The sequence below is a fragment of the Pleurodeles waltl genome, chromosome 7, assembly GCF_031143425.1.
Source record: "Pleurodeles waltl isolate 20211129_DDA chromosome 7, aPleWal1.hap1.20221129, whole genome shotgun sequence".
Taxonomy (NCBI): Eukaryota; Metazoa; Chordata; class Amphibia; order Caudata; family Salamandridae; genus Pleurodeles; species Pleurodeles waltl.
In genome coordinates, this window is record NC_090446.1 from 533527862 (window position 1) to 533545110 (window position 17249).

The following is a 17249-nucleotide window of genomic DNA, read 5'->3' on the forward strand; positions in this document are numbered from 1 at the left end:
GATAGCTCTATGTGCACATTTCAACACCTCACAGGCACATAAAGGATGCTTAGGTAACTGTTTTACTGCTACCTACAATGGAATCATGCACTAGCAGTATCTCTTAACTCTCTACAGGTCTTTCCACGGTACAACCCCTCACTTAACCAACTTTTTAAATTAAATAACTAATATTATATTTTTATTTTGTTACATCTATGATTATAATACCTTCATTAGCTTCATCCCAATTATTTTCAGGAATAAAAATGGAAGTACTCCTGAGGCCTGGCTTACATTCACCAACCCGCCAAAAAAAGTAACAAAATGGGGAGCTGTGGCCCACGGCCAATAGGTCTAGGGAGCCGTGGGTCGAAAAAGTTTGGGAACCTCTGGTATAGTGTCAGAAATAATTGTACAGTAACCTACGCCCACAAATCTTAATGTACCCGCATCACGCGAATCAGCCAATGTCTGCCATAAATGGTGAGTGTCTCAAACAAACTACATAGACTTTCAGCCCACTTGGATCATGTCAGCACTCCACTCCAACATATTGTATTGATAGCTCAATTACTATCCAATCCATCATGTGAGGTATCGTACCCCACCTACTTATCTGCATTCATATGTTATATTCTTAACCTTAATAGTAATATACAATCTAACGTAGACCATATGTGTGCATGTCCAAGTATTATAACTGTATAGTGGTCACCAAAGAGTCTTAGCAATAAACAAGTCACATATACCCATATATAATAGCCCCAAATATTGATTTAGGTTTAGATTGACAAGAGAAACATATATAGATATGCACACAATCGTAACAAAAAGAAAGTACAATATAAAATAAAATTTGATAAATATACAATGACATACAAAACTAAAAAGCAAATCTCATGAAACAATAGTCACCTAGTACCTAAATAGGAGCATATAGTATCTACGGGTTTAGTCCCCCCAAAAATACTCAAGTTCATGATCTGTATTGAGACCGTTCTCCACTGCTGTAAGGGGCATGATCCAAAGTGCCTCATTTCTTCTCAGGGTAAGTTCCCTGTTTCCACCACTGGGGGCTCTCTGTATATGTTCAATACCAAAAAATCCAAGGCCCATATTTATACTTTTTGACGCTAAACTGCGCTAACGCAGTTTAGCGTAAAAAAATTTAGCGCCGTCTAACGCCATTCTGAAGCGCCATGCAGGCGCCGTATTTATGGAATGGCGTTAGCCGGCGCTAGCAGACCGGCGCTGCCTGGTGTGCGTGGAAAAAAACCACGTAGACCAGGCAGCGCCGGCGTAGGGGGAAAATGGCGTTAGGGCGTCTTAAAATGGGGCAAGTCAGGTTGAGGCAAAAAAATCGCCTCAACCCGATTTGCGCCATTTTTTTCGACGCCCAGACGCCATTTAAATGACTCCTGTCTTAGTAAAGACAGGAGTCATGCCCCCTTGCCCAATGGCCATGCCCAGGGGACTTATGTCCCCTGGGCATGGTCATTGGGCATAGTGGCATGTAGGGGGGCACAAATAAGGCCCCCCTATGCCACCCAAAAAAATTAAAAAATACAAAAAATTATACTTACCTGAACTTACCTGAATGTCCCTGGGGTGGGTCCCTCCATCCTTGGGTGTCCTCCTGGGGTGGGCAGGGGTGGCAGGGGTGTCCCTGGGGGCAGGGGAGGGCACCTGTGGGCTCATTTTGAGCCCACAGGCCCCTTAACGCCTACCCTGACCCAGGCGTTAAATAGTGGCGCAAATGCGGGGTTTTTTGACCCGCCAACTCCCGGGCGTGATTTTTGCCCGGGAGTATAAATACGACGCATTTGCGTCGCCGTCATTTTTTTAGACGGGAACGCCTTCCTTGCATCTCATTAACGCAAGGAAGGCGTTCACGCAAAAAAATGACGCTATTTGCCCATACTTTGGCGCTAGACGTGTCTAATGCCAAAGTATAAATATGGCGTTAGTTTTGCGCCGAATTTGCGTCGAAAAAAACGACGCTAATTCGGCGCAAACGGAGTATAAATACGGGCCCAAATGTCTTATTAACTTCCTGTGTTTGGCAGGTCCTCATATGTGTCACTATCAGATATATGTCATCATCTCCTATTTAATTTATGTGAAACTAAATTTATATGTTAAAATATTTAACATTTCCCAAAATCTATGTTTTATTTAAAAATCGATATGTTTGGACAATATTAGTGTAAATTATATATTTTCTGACGTTTTGATACTCACCATTATAAGAATAGGAGCACAATATTGTGATAAACAATATTTTTGACACAACATTTTTTTCAACAATATTTTTTACAACAATATTGTGTCAGTGATTTAATCCCTTCGCTGCCAGGCCTTTTCCCCCTCAGGTACCAAGCCTTTTTTTGGCTATTTGGGGTAGTTCGCACTTAGGCCCGTAGGAAAGTACCATCTTGCCTGGCATGTTACCCACATTTTTACTTGTGTGTCAGTTTGTTTTTGCCTGTGTCACTGGGATCCTGCTAGCCAGGACCCCAGTGCTCACAGTTTGTGGTCGATATGTGTTCCCTGTGTGGTGCCTAACTGTGTCACTGAGGCTCTGCTAACCAGAACCTCAGTGCTTATGCTTTCTCTGTCCTTTAAATTGTCACTGCAGGCTAGTGACCATTTACACCAATTCTAATTGGCACACTGGAACACCCTTATAATTCCATGGTATATGGTACCTAGGTACCCAGGGTATTGGGGTTTTTGGAGATCCCCATGGGCTGCAGCATTTCTTTTGCCACCCATGGGGAGCTCAGAGAATTCTTACACAGGACTGCCACTGCAGCCTGAGTGAAATAACTTCCACGTTATTTCACAGGCATTTTACACTGCACTTAAGTAACTTATAAGTCACCTATATGTCTAACCCTCACTTGATGAAGGTTAGGTGCAAAGTTACTAAGTGTGAGGACACACCGGCACTAGCCAAGGTGCCCCTACATTGTTCAGGGCAATTTCCCAGGACTTTGTGAGTGCGGGGACACCATTACACGCGTGCACTACATATAGGTCAATGCCTATATGTAGCTTCACAATGGTAAATCCGAATATGGCCATGTAACATGTCTAAGATCATGGAATTGATCCCCCATGCCAAATCTGGTATTGGGGTGCCAATCCCATGTATCCCTGGGGCTCCAGCATGGACCCTGGGTACTGCCAAACTAGCTCTCTGGGGTTTTCACTGCAGCTACAGCTGCTGCCAAACCTCAGACAGGTTTCTGCCCTCCTGGGGTCTGGGCAGCCGAGTCCCAGGAAGGCAGAACAAAGCATTTCCTCTGAGAGAGGATGCTACACCCTCTCCCTTTGGAAATAGGTGTTAAGGGCCTGAGAGGAGTAGCCTCTCCTGGCCTCTGGGAATGCTTTGAAGGGCACAGATGGTGCCCTCCTTGCATAAACCAGTCTACACCGGTTCAGGGATCCCCCAGCCCCTGCTCTGGCACGAAACTGGACAAAGGAAAGGGGAGTGACCACTCCCCTGTCCATCACCACCCCAGGGGTGGTGCCGAGAGCTCCTCCAGTGTGTCCCAGACCTCTGCCATCTTGAATGGGGAGGTGTGAGGGCACAATGGAGGCCTCTGAGTGGCCAGTGCCAGCAGGTGACGTCAGAGACCCCTCCTGATAGGCTCTTAGCTGGTTAGGTAACCAATCCTCCTCTGATGGCTATTTAGGGTCTCTCCTGTGGGTTTCTCTTCAGATAACGAATGCGAGAGCTTACCAGAGTTCCTCTGCATCTCTCTCTTCAACTTCTGCCAAGGATCGACCGCTGACTGCTCCAGGACGCCTGCAAAACTGCAACAAAGTAACAAGAAGACTGCCAGCAACATTGTAGCGCCTAATCCTGCCGGCTTTCTCGACTGTTTCCTGGTGGTGCATGCTCTGAGGGCTACAGATGTCAAGGCATTTGTGAGTTAGGTAAAAGTTCAGTAGTCCATGTGTTTATGCCTTAGTGTCCTTATCAAAGCCATCCAATACAAAGTGGACCAGGAGGGTTAGCATGAATCCAATTTATTCTTGAACTGAGATATCACTTTTAAGCAAACCGCAGCCAACACGTGTTACGTCCTGTGAGAAAATAATCTCAAAGACTTCCTTAGGGCTGTAAAAGATACAATTATAACCGAAATTACACTTAAACACTCTGTTTAACATACGGAAATACATATAGCAGAGAGACACATCAGCAATAGATATCCAACAACAATACCCACGTGACTTTTGTGAAAATGGCAAACGAAAACCACCTAAGCTTTCAAGTGTAATAATTCGTGAATAGTAAAACAAACATGAAGCCACCAATAGAAGCACTAATTAAAAATATGAAACAATTTTGACACTAATAAGGAGTAATTTATTACAGGATAGTGACTAGCATGAAAGTTATGACACCTGCGTGAAAAACATGATGCTGGAGTATTCACCAGAGGGCCCGCATACATAACCCAAGACAGAGTCTATGTAACCAGAGAAAAAACTATAATATCTACTAAAAAGCCCTTCAAGATTGAGAGGAAAAGTCACCCTAATTACAAAGAGATCACATCTAAAAAGTGGTAGTTCATACCTCAAAGTAATATAGGAGAGAAAATGTGCATTTCCATAAGTGCTACAGTAGCTCTCCTGAGATCCCAAAATTTTTAGTTATCAACAAATAAATATATATACATAGTAGCCAAATTAACACAAGTCTAGACCAAAATTTGGACAATTCAAGTAAGTAAAGTAGTGCATTAATGAGAGGGACACCTACCCAGTAACAGAACATCCTAGTAAGTGCGTGTGAGCACATAACGGTGTGTGTGTAAACACCACTGTGGCTGAAATCAAACAAGCGAGTGCATTAAAGACAATACCTCATTGCATCCATAATACCATGGTCACAAACGCCAAGATCCCCTCACTCACCTTCAGAAATCACGAGGACACGAAACAACACGTCCAAAATGAAACGTGGCACTCCCCGGTCGGCATAACGAAAGTGCCGGCACCAGGAGGAGTCCTCCTTTTATTGTTATTTAACCAGCTGTAGAAGAAAGGAAAGTAAAGACAGACTGTCAAACCTCCTCGCTGGCGCCATCTTGGATTTGTAATTCGTTAGACCATGAGATCGAAAATCCAAGAAGGACTCAAAGCACCGAAATCGACAGATTTTCAAATCACATATCACAACCCATAATCCTGAGTACTAGAAGGAGTCCTTCTTTTGTTGCTATCTATTCAACAATACAAGAATAGAAAGTAAAGATGGACTATACAGCCTCCTCATGGGCGCCATTCCTGGATGTGTAAGTCGTTTTAACCACAAAGTCGAATAACCAGGAAGGACTCAAATTACCAGCCCATCGATAATTTTCAAGTACCCTAACAGAAGTTATAATCCCGAGTACTAAAATTGGAAATCAGTAGCTTGATCGAGAAAAAACTGATTGAACTGAAAAGTCCACACGTAACCTGATTGAAATAGGAGAAAAGCGAACATCTGGGTTTTAACACCTAACAAGTCAACACCTGTGGAGCCCCAACAGAAAATTATAATGAATAATCGGTCCTAATGATATTGTATCATAATACAGAGGGCCACCATAATATATTAGGAGATCCTAAAAAAAAAGAAATAAAATAAATAATGACGCTTCACGCGTGTGTCATGTCTATCAAACTTCATCGCAGATCTACATGATTCTCCAAAGTTGGAAAACCTCCCACGGACATGATAAGTATACATTCCCCATCTAGTTAAAATCCATCTTAATCAAACAGCTGTACCTAAATCAATATAAATTAGCAAAAACTTCTCCTACATGACCTCCCCTATTATTCATCGTCCAACATGATTGAAACCAAAGTAACAGTGTACTCATTTCTTGTTTCCCCGCAGTGAACCTCAACATCCGTAATGGCAACTAAATAGCATGGATGCCAAATTATTCACCCAAAAGTACTCCATTTCATAATTCGTGTTGAGGCCCTCTTCCACTGCCCTTGTTTAAGAATCCAGTAACACTCCTGTTTTCTAAGTGCTAATTCCCTATTCCCTCCTTGGGGATCTCTAAATATGTGTTCAAAGCCAAAAAACTCAAAGCTCTTTGTCTGACCCTGTTTGGAGCACTGTCTCATATGTGTAACTATGGGATACCGGTCATCATCTTGTCTCAGGGCCCTATAATGTTCACTCACTCTGGTCCTAAGTGATCTGATTGTGCTACCCACATAATATAGTCCGCATTTGCAGACAATCATGTATATGACATCATTACTGTTACATGTAGTGTTAGATGTGATGCGGAATTGGTCACCTGCCTGTCTGTTAAAGGTAGAGACGCCCGATTAAGTCAATCTGCACATTCCGCAGTGTCCACATTTGTAGAACCCTTTGTTGCAGCTGGTAAGCCAATCCTCATGTTGGTGTACAACAGGGTAACTGGGGCACAATATGTTCTTAAGGGTTCTACCCCTCCGGTATGTAAAGACCAGAGTATCAGAGATTACTCCTTTAAGGTTTGCTTCCGCTGTTAGTACATGCCAGTGTTTGCTCATACATTTATGTAACAGTGTAGAGGTTTTTGTGTAGTTCACTATACACCAAATATTAGTGTCTGCTGGTCTGACTTTGTGTCTAAGAGTGTCTGTCCTAGCCAGGCGCATAACTCTATTGCGTGCTTTCTCAAGGATTCGCGAGGGCTGTCTGCCTTCACCCTGCACTGGAAGCCAAGAAGAAATCTCCAGTGGGTCGATGGAATTAAACTTGCACCAAATGGCACCAAACTTCTGCATCACCGGTCCTCTGGGTCCCCTCTCATCTTGACGAGCATGGTCCCTGGAACACAGGAGCTGGACCCAAGTGACCCCGACAGTCCAGAGGTCCTTCTGTCCAAATGTGGTGGAAGTAAATACTTGCCTCCCCACGCCAGACAGTAATCCTGTGTACTGAGTGAACTGCAGCTGCTAGGGCTTCTGTGCTCTTTTGCAAGGAATACTTCGTCTATAGTCTAGCCCAGGTCCCCAGTACTCTGTCCTGCATTGCTCAACTCGCTGAGTTGACCACCGACTTCGTGGGACCCTCTTTTGTAGTGTTGAGACTACCGCTGTGTTCAGATTTCTTGAACACCTGTTCAAGAGCTTCTGTGGGTGCTGCCTGCATCTGTGTGGGCTCTCTGTGCTGCTGAGTGCCCCCTCTGCCTCCTCCTCCAAGGGGCGACCTTCTGGTCCTTCCTGGGCCCGGTCAGCACTAATTTTCTTCAACAGCGACTCTTGAAGCTAGCAAGGCTTGTTTGCAGTCTTTCTTTGTGGAAACAGCTCTGCAGCCTCCAACATGCCATAGGACATCTTCTGTGCAAAGAGAAGTTCCTGGCAACTTCCGTTGTTGCAGAATCTTCAGCTTCTTCCACCCAGAGGCAGCCCTTTTGCACCTTCATCCGGGGTTTAGTGGGCTCCTGCCCCCCCGGACACTTGCGTGACTCTTGGACTTGGTCCCCTTCCTTTACAGGTCTTCAGGTCAAGGAATCCGTCTTCAGACTTTACTGTCTTTGTGGGGTAGTAGGGTAACTTTACTCCTACTTTTCAGTGTCTGGGGGTGGGATATCTTGGACACCCTTAGTGTTTTCTTACACTCCCAGCGACCCTCTACACACTACACTAGGCCTGGGGTCCATTCGTGGTTCGCATTCCACCTTTGGAGATTTGGTTTGTGTTGCCCCTGGGCCTATTGTCTCCTATTGCATCCTAACGTATTCTACAGTGTTTGCACTACTTTTCTAACTGTTTACTTACCTGATTTTGGTTTGTGTGTATATTTTGTGTATATTACTTACCTCCTAAGGGAGTATATCCTCTGAGATACATTTGGCATATTGTCCCTAAAATAAAGTACCTATATTTTTACTAACTCTGAGTATTGTGTTTCTTATGATATAGTGCTACATGATATAAGTGGTATAGTAGGACCTTTGCATGTCTCCTAGTTCTGCCTAAGCTGCTCTGCTATATCTACCTCTATCAGCCTAAGCTGCTAGAACAATACTAATCTACTAATAAGGGATAACTGGACCTGGTACAAGGTGTAAGTACCATCAGGTACCCAATATAAGCCAGGACAGCCTCCTACAGGCCCTCATAACTTTTTGTCCACATAAGCTACCCACGCCAAATTTGCAGCCTTTTTTTAACATCCTAGGGATTTTAGAGGTACCCAGATTTTGTGGGTTCCCCTGAAGAAGACCAATAAATTGGCCAAAATACAGCAAACATTTCATTTTTTTTTAAATCGGAAAAAAGGGCTGCAGAAGGAGGCTTGTGGTTTTTTTCCATGAAAATGGCATCAACAAAGGGTTTGCGGTGCTAAAATCACCATCTTCCCAGCTTTCCGGGGCAGGCAGACTTGAATCAGAAAACCAATTTTTCAATACAATTTTGGCATTTTACTGGGACATACCCCATTTTTACTATTTTTTGTGCTTTCAGCCTCCTTCCACTCAGTGACAGAAATGGGTATGAAACCAATTCTGTATCCCAGAAAGCTAAACAGTTCTGAAAAGCAGACAAAATTCTGAATTCAGCAACGGGTAATTTATGTAGATCCTACAAGTGTTTCCTACAGACAATAATAGCTGAAATAAAAAAATATAGAAATTGAGGTGAAAAAAGACAGCCATTTTTCTCCACGTTTTATTCTGTAACTTTTTCCTGCGATGTCAGATTTTTTAAAGCAATATACTGTTACGTCTGCTAGACTCTTCTGGTTGCAGGATATTTAGGGCTTGAAGTTTCATCAAGAACCCTAGGTACGCAGAGGCAATAAATGAGCTTCACCTTGCAATGAGTTTTCATTTTATACCGGCTATACGGCAATTAATTTGCTGAAATATAAAAAGTGAAAAATAGGTATCAATCCAAGATGGGATGACTTGTTGGGCTCTCACCCGGTTCTGTTACCCAGAATGCTTTGCAAACCTCAAAATTTGGCAAAAAAAAACCCTTTTTCCTCTCATTTCGGTGTCAGAAAGTTCTGAAATCTGAGAGGAGCCACAAATTTCCTTCCACCCAGCGTTCCCCCAAGGCTCCTGATAAAAATGGTACCTCACTTGTGTGGGTAGGGCTAACGCCTGCGACAGGAAATGCCCCAAAACACTATCTGGACACATCAAAATGATCAAATACAAAACTACCTGTTTTTTTGGGGGGGGGCACCTGCGTTTTTGGTCCTGGGCTCAGCAGCCATCTAGGGAATCCTACCAAACCCAAACATTTCTGAAAACTAGACACCCAAGATAGTCCAGGGAGGTGTGATTTGCGTGGATCCCCCAATGTTTTCTTACCCAGAATCCTCAGCAAACCTCAAATTTAGCTAAAAAATCACTTTTTTCCCATATTTCTGTGCAGGATCACTGCACCAGGACGAATTTTCTACCAACCAACGTTCCCCTCAGTCTCCCAGTAAAAATGATACCCCACTTGTGTAGGTGGGCCAAGTGCCTGTGACAGGAAAGAGCCAAAAACATGTCAAAATTGAGGGTACAAAAGTGCAGTTTGAAAAAAAACATTTTTAGGATGATATATGCAGCAGAATTTCTATTGGTATAGATGAGACAATGTTGGGTGGTTGGAATTTTGTGGATTCCTGGAGATTCCGAAAGGTTCCATCACAAAAATGTGGGAAAAATGTGTGATTTCCAGCAAAGTTGGAGGTTTGCAGGGAAGTTTGGGTAAGAAAATGGTGCAGGTGCATGTGAGGCACACCACCCTGGAATCAACCTGATGGTTAGTTTTCAGATGTGTCTGGGTCTTGTGGATTTTTCTACATGGCAGCGTCCCATAGTCAAAAAAGTGCAGCCCTCATCATTCCAAGTGGGACGATTTTGAGAGTTACCAAGCTCCCATGGCCCAAATGTAAAACCAAAACCCCAAATAATCAAATGACATCTTGCTTGCCGTGGGATAAGATGTTTTAGTGTGCAAGGGAGAGTTGAAAGACTGTTACCCCCTTCAGTTGGGGTGGGGGCCTAACCAGGCCCATTCTGGTTGGTAGCCACCACCCCACTATTTTTTTTTTTTTTTTTAAATTCCATGCCATCTATTCGACTTTCTGACCCCACTCCTGGGGTGTGGATTGAGGGTAATTGCCCCATCTGCCCAATGGTGGGCAAAACAACTTTGGTCCAATTTCCCCACCCTCTTATTTTGAAAAAAAAATCTTCCCTGGGCTCTGGTGGGCTTTCAGCCCCCCTTGGGGGCAGATGGGTATTCCAAAAATAGCCCGATCTGCCCCCAAGGGGGGAAGATATGGCCAACAGTAAGGTGCCCCCGGGGAAGTGACCCTTGCCCAAGGCGTAGCCCCCCCAAACAAAACACACACACACACCATTACCTGGTGTCTAGTGGTTTCGGCCCCCCTTGGGGGCAGATTGGCCTAACAAAAGTACGCCGATCTGCCCAGAAGGGGGGGGGGGGGAGAAATGGCCTAGATACAATTTGCTTCCCATACATAAAAACATAAAGTAAATAAAAATATTTATATATATCCCTGGTGTCTAGAGGTTTCTGACCCTCTGGAGGGCAGATTGGCCTAATATAATTAGGTCCCCAGGGTGGGCAGAAATGGCCTAAAAATAATTTGGCCCCTGGAGAGCGACCCTTGCCTAAGGGGTCGCTCCCCACATATATATAAAAAATATATCCCTGGTACCTAGGGGTTTTCTGCCCCTCTGCCTAATTACATTAGGCCAATCTGCCCCCAGGGTGGGCAGAAATGGGCTAAAAAAAAATCCCCCTCCCCAGGGAGTGACTATTTCCTAAGGGGTCACTCCCCACACATAAATGAAAAAATATATATATATCCCTGGTGTCTAGTGGCTTCTGCCACTCCTGATGGCAGATCGGCCTAATATAATTAGGCCCCCAGGGTGGGCAGAAATGGACTAAAAATAATGTGGCCCCCTGGGGAGAGACCCTTGCCTAAGGGGTCACACCCCACATATATAAAAAAAATATATATCCCTGGTGTCTAGGGGTTTTCTCCCCCCCCCCCCCGGGGAAGATCGGCCTATTTATATTAGGCTGATCTGCCCCTGGGTGGGGCAGAAATGGCCTAAAAATATTTCCCCCCCTGGGGAGCGGCCCTTGCCCAAGAGGCCGCTCCCCTTATGCGTAAGTATAATTATAAAAAAAGTCCCTGGGGCCTAGTAGTTTCTGCTCCCTTGGGGGCAGATTGGCCTAATTATATTAGGCCGATCTGCCCCCGGTGGGGCAGAAATGGCCTAATAGCAATTTGCCCCCCCCTAGGGAGCGACCCTTGCCTAAGGGGTCACTCCCCACACATAAATTAAAAAAATATGTATATCCCAGTGTCTAGGGGTTTCCCGCCCTCCTGGGGGCAGATCGGTCTAAATATATTAGGCCGATCTGCCCCCAGTTAGGGAAGACTTGGCCTGAAATATATTTGGCCCCCTGCGGAGCGGCCCTTGCCAAGGAACCGCTCCCCTTATGCGTAAGTATAATAAAAAAAAAATCCCTGGTGTCTAGTGGTTTCTGCCCCCCCCAGGGGCAGATCGGCCTAATTATATTAGGCCAATCTGCCCCCAGGGTGGGCAAAAATGGTCTGAAAAAAATGTCCCCCTCAGGGAGCTACCCTTGCCTAAGGGGTCACTCCCCACACATAACTGAAAAAATATATATATATATCCCTGGTGTCTAAGGGTTTTCTGCCATGCCTAAAAATTATTTGGCCCATGGGGAGCAGCCCTTGCCCAAGGGGCCGTTCCCCTTATGCGAAAGTGTAATAAAAAAAAATTCCCTGGTGTCTAGTGGTTTCTGCTCCTCCTGGGGGTAGATCGGCCTAATTATATTAGGCCGATCTGCCCCCGGGGGGCAGAAATAGCCTAAAAACAATTTGGCCCCACAAAGAAGTGACCCTTGCCTAAGGGATCACTTCCCACACATGAATGAAAAAAATAACAAATTATCCCTGGTGTCTAGGGGTTTTCTGTCCCCCTGGGGCAGAATGGCCTGAAAATTATTTGGCCCCCTGGGGAGCGGCCCGGCCCTTGCCCAAGGGGCCGCTCCCCTTCTGCGTAAGTGTAATAAAAAATAAAAACCCTGGTGTCTAGTGGTTTCTGACCCACCCCCCGGGGGCAGACCGGCTTTATTATATTGGGCCGATCTGCCCCCAGGGGGGCAGAAATGGCCTAAAAACAATTTGTCCCCCCAGGGAGCGACCCTTACACAAGGGGCTGCACCCATCATGTCCATTTCACACAAAAAAATCCCTGATGTCTAGAAATGCTTGCAGAGACATGAAAGAAAAGGAAAGGCCTCTCCTTTCCTTTTATGCCTCTGCCGGCCCCCTCCTCCCGAGCAAAAGAGAAATGCTTTTGCATTTTTGCACGCTATTGCATGCTGATGTCATCAGATGTCACTGGGGGGTGGAAGGGGAAGCGATTCCCCTTCCAGCCCTGACTTGCGGGGGTGGGGGGGGCGTCCCTCGGGGGGAGCGGTAGTCCTTAACCAGACATAATGGTTACGTCCGTGACGCCTGCGAAGGCACAGCCATGGACGTAACCAATACGTCCATGGCTGGCAAGGGGTTCAGCTCCCTGCTCTATCTAGCTTTCTACTGTTAACATAATCCGAAATACTCCCTCAGATATCTCTCTTTTATAACATCCTGGTCTCCCTTCTTTGCCTCCTCTCCAAATACTAGTAAAAAAACAAAACACCTAAGCTGCAATGCCTTACTAAAATTTTAACCGTGGTGCTCATTAGTTGTTGTCTTTGTGAAATGCTCTAGGTCGGTTCCATGAGTTGAGACCGCACAATTTATTAGCCACAGAATACTTATCAATATGCATTTGTTGTTTTTTATTTCTGAGGGAGAGGAGAAAGGAGAGTGGGAGGTCTACAGTTAGATTTATTGTTTGATTAATCACATTAACATAGAGAAAAGTTTAACAAGTTATGAAGCAATATTGTATAATGAAGTCTATCTAACAGTCTTAAAAAGCCATGTTAAGATATTTTACAGATGTTCACTTGCCGTCGCGATAGCTGCCCTGTAGCAGTACTCGAGTTCATAGGATAATAAAAATACCGAGATATGTGGAAGTTGCAAATTAGTTCATGTATGCACACTCAACATCGGAAAACCTGCTCACTTACAATACTCAAATGGAGAGGCTTATACAAAAGAGTAAAAAGAACCTACAATTTTTTTCATTCACCATCAAAGTCACTACAGCTGTTTCGGACAGGGATGTGCATTTGATCATTGTATGTACTGCATAGAAAGCCATAAAACAATGTGACTGCATTCATTCCAAGTCCAAAGTGTGCTCTGAATTGACTGCTCTGCTTTAAGGAGGGACAAACTATCTTGTACTCACAAGTTGGACACCCTGCAGTTGCTGACATGGGTCTTGACAGATACATCTTTTAGCTCTCCAAGCACTATATCAATAAATGTAACCACTCTACAGATCAGCTGTGAATCTTGACCCTTAATGCAATGCCCCCTCCTGATTGTGCGGACACCAAGGGGCATATTCATAAGAGGGGTGCGTCACATCTGTACTGCGCAATGTAGTACTTGTGTGACGCAAACCACTAAGTCAGATTTTTGAACCTCTGAGTGGTTTCAGAAATCTGGTGAAAGGCAACTCCGCTCAAATTGCTGTGTTGAATTACTCTGCCCTGGGAAGGCATTTCATAGGCATTGTGTGGGTGTTCCTATGCAACTCCCATAAATGCTCCAAAATCTTACACCTTCCCAGCAGAGGAATAACAAGGAAAAATATCTCTATTTCTCATTGCCTCTTCCTCTTTCTATATGTGCTATATTCTGCAGCACACATACAAAGAGGACTATGCCTCCCAGAATTTTTTGTGTGCAGGAAGGTGCCCCTTCCCGCACAAAAACAATTGTGGGTGCAGCACAGGCAGCCTTGCATCATGGTGCAAGGGTGCCTGCATTGGCGCTAGGCTACCAAAAGGGCATCAGCGCAATTGAAAAGGTAGAAATGAGCCATATTGTGATAAAAATTGCAAATTTCTACCCTTTCCCGACATGCAGTGCAGCACAGTAATATGGCCCCCAGTCTTAAAAAGCAAGGTCTCAATGAAATCACCCTTAATCCCAAGAGGTTGTGACACAAGTAGAAAATGAAATGATGATTCACACATGTAGCTGCACCCTCTGCAGCATTTTACTGTATTTTCCACATTGATATTGTACACCAGGACTGAGAGGTGAAATCTCAGGGCCAGATTCACAAAGGTAAAGTTCCATTTTTGAGTAAGCTCATAATTGCTTGTTATTTACAAAGGTATTTCATGACTAGCATCTTCACATAAAAAGATAGGACAGTCCTATCTATGTGTGGAGACTCTGCAGTAGTAAAGATACTAACCATACACTGTGGCCCTCATTACGAGGCTGGCAGTCATCAGACCACCAGCCTTGTTGTGGCAGTCTTACCGCCGTGGACCCAGCGGTAAAGACCACTGCATTATAAGTAGTGGAGTTTGGCGGAAGCCAAACGACCTCAACATCGGCTGGCCCGGTGGTGTGGTCGCACCGATGTGGCCAGCAGTGAGCACCTCAAGCCCAGTGGCAGGCCTCAGCCTGCCGGCCAGGTTACAAGGCTGCTGACCACCAGGCTTTCCATGGTGGTCACCCTGCCACAAAAACCCTGGTGGTAATGCACCCGGTGACAGGAATCCTTATTCCTGTCACTGGCACATACATGCACACATGTCCCCACATCTCCATGTACCCCCGCCCCCACCCGTCCACACACTTACAAACACCCCCACCTGTCCACACATTTCCGAACACCCCTAACTGTACACATCCATCCAAACACCCCCACTCGCTCTCACACTGACATACACACCCCCACTCACACATATGCAACCCCCTCTGCAGACGTTCACCCCCCCACCCCCTGCACTGCATGCATACATTCACTTCCCGTGCACTGCATACATACACTCACTCCCCCTGCCCCACATGCATACAGTCACTCCCCCTCCCACTTGCACCGCATACATACACTAACTCCCCTCCCACTGCACCATATACATACACTCACTCGCTCTCCCCGTTCACTCACACAAACACATTCACATGCACACACTCACCACAAACACCTCCCTCCATCCACAAACATTCACTCATTCACCACCCTACCCCACAATCGCTCAAACACGCACTCCCATCCACAATAATTCACACCATGACCCCCTCCGCATTCATGCACACCTCCACCTTTCCACGCATGCACACATAAACACACTCCCCCCTCTGCATATGCACATGTGCACACAGCCCCCTCATCTGCACACTTGCACCCCCACTCACTCGCAGACTTGCACACAGACACCCCACTCACTTGCTCACAAACACGCACTCATACACCCCCATTTGCCCACATACACTCACTGAGACACCCCTGTTGGACTTTTGCTTATGCAGGGTCATCCCCAGTCTTTTTGCCTCCTGCCTCCTATTTTTTTCTGACCTGTTGCTGTTGGCTTTTCAACTCTGAGCACTTTACCACTGCTAACCAGTGCTAAAGTGCATATGCTCTCCGTGTAAATTGTATGTAATTGGTTCTCCATGATTGGCATATTTGTTTTACTGTTAAGTCCCTAGTAAAGTGCACTAGAGGTGCCCAGGGCCTGTAAATCAAATGCTACTAGTGGGCCTGCAGCACTGGTTGTGCCACCCACATAAGTAGCTCTGTAATCATGTCTCAGACCTGCCACTGCAGTGTCTGTGTGTGTATTTTTACACTGTAAATTCGACTTGGCAAGTGTACCCACTTGCCAAGCCTAAACTTTCCCTTTTCTTACATGTAAGGCACCCCTAAGCTAGGCCCTAGGTAGCCCCAAGGGCAGGGTGCAGTGTATGGATAAGGTAGGACATATAGTAATGTGGTTTATATGTCCTGACAGTGAAATACTGCCAATTTCGTTTTTCACTGTTGGAAAGCCTGTCTCTCTCATAGGATAATATGGGGGCTACCTTTAAATATGATTAAAGTGTAGATTCCCCTAGAGAGTAGATGGACATGTGGAGTTTGGGGTCCCTGAACTCACAATTTAAAAATACATCTTTTAGTAAAGTTGATTTTAAGATTGTGCGTTTGAAAATGCCACTTTTAGAAAGTGAGCATTTTCTTGCTTAAACCATTCTGTGACTCTGCCGTGTTTGTAGATTCCCTGTCTGGGTCAGTTTGACAGTTGGGTTGTTTTTCACCTCACACCAGACAGTGACACAAAGGGGGCTGGGGTATAACCTGCATTTCCTGATTAGCCATCTCTGCTAGGAGGGAGGGGTGGAGTGGTCACTCTCATCTGAAAGGACTGTGCCTGCCTCTGACAATGCCGGCTCCAAGCCCCTGCTGTGTGTCTGATGACTTGCCTGGGCAAGGCAGGATTTCACAAGTAGGTGTGAGTCCCCTTTGAAGAAAGGTGACTTCAAAGACTAAAATGGGTATAAGAAGGGCACCCAAATCTACAGACTTGAGAAACACTTCTGGAACCAAGAGGAACCTCTGCCTGGAGAATAGCTGATAGCTGAGGAAGAAGTGCTGCCCTGCCTGTGACTGTGCTTTGTGGAGCTTTCCTGCAGTGCTGCTTCTGCCAGAGTAAGAGGGCAAAGACTGGACTTTGTGTGCCTTCCATCTTGTGAAGAAATCTCCAAGGGCTTGAGTTAGAGCTTGCCTCCTGTTGTTTGAAGTCTCAGGGACAGCAAAGACTTCTCTCTGCCAGCATCTGGAGTCTCTGGAGAGACTCCTGCCCCGACAAGTGGTGCCCTATCCAGTCCCTCGGCCCTTGAAAGGAAAGCTGGTGGAATCCAAGGAAATCGACTTCGGACGACTCCGGACCGACGCCGCTGCTGAATCCGGTAACACCGCCTGCACCTGACGCCGTGACCTTCGCTGGAACGCATCACTCTTTGCAGGCCCGTCGCCGCAGCAGCCCCGCTGAAGTCCGCGACTCCGTGGAAGTCGCCGCACCACGTTGTGACGACGCCGCTTGAAGTGCACGGATTCAACGTTTCGCACAGATGCCGCGATCCCCGACTTCGCGCATCGGCTTGTTTTCACTCTTCACCAAAGGTACTGTACTTGGGGGTCTACACGACTCCGTGTCCGGCGCCGCTGGTGTCTGCTTGTTGGGAACGACTCCGTCACGACGGCGTGTTAACATCTCATTGAAGCATTTTTGTGTCTAAGCGCTAT

The 17249-nt window shown here is 45.7% G+C and overlaps 1 protein-coding gene and 1 long non-coding RNA gene across 4 annotated transcripts in view; one reads left to right on the top strand and one right to left on the bottom strand.

Annotated features, from left to right (window-relative positions):
- Positions 1–5167, bottom strand: part of LOC138304303 (uncharacterized) — a 182339-nt gene extending 177172 nt beyond the window's left edge. The window contains exons 1-3 of one of the 3 annotated variants that reach the window (XR_011205542.1): positions 4918–5167; positions 4763–4829; positions 3731–4111 (exon numbers count right to left, since the gene is read on the bottom strand). This is a non-coding gene — a long non-coding RNA (uncharacterized lncRNA). The remainder of the gene's footprint in view (positions 1–3730; positions 4112–4762; positions 4830–4917) is intronic. The other 2 variants (XR_011205543.1, XR_011205544.1) reach the window with 2 other exon arrangements.
- LOC138304302 (serine protease 27-like) overlaps positions 1–17249 on the top strand; it is a 422171-nt gene that overhangs the window by 39330 nt on the left and 365592 nt on the right. The window lies entirely within an intron of this gene.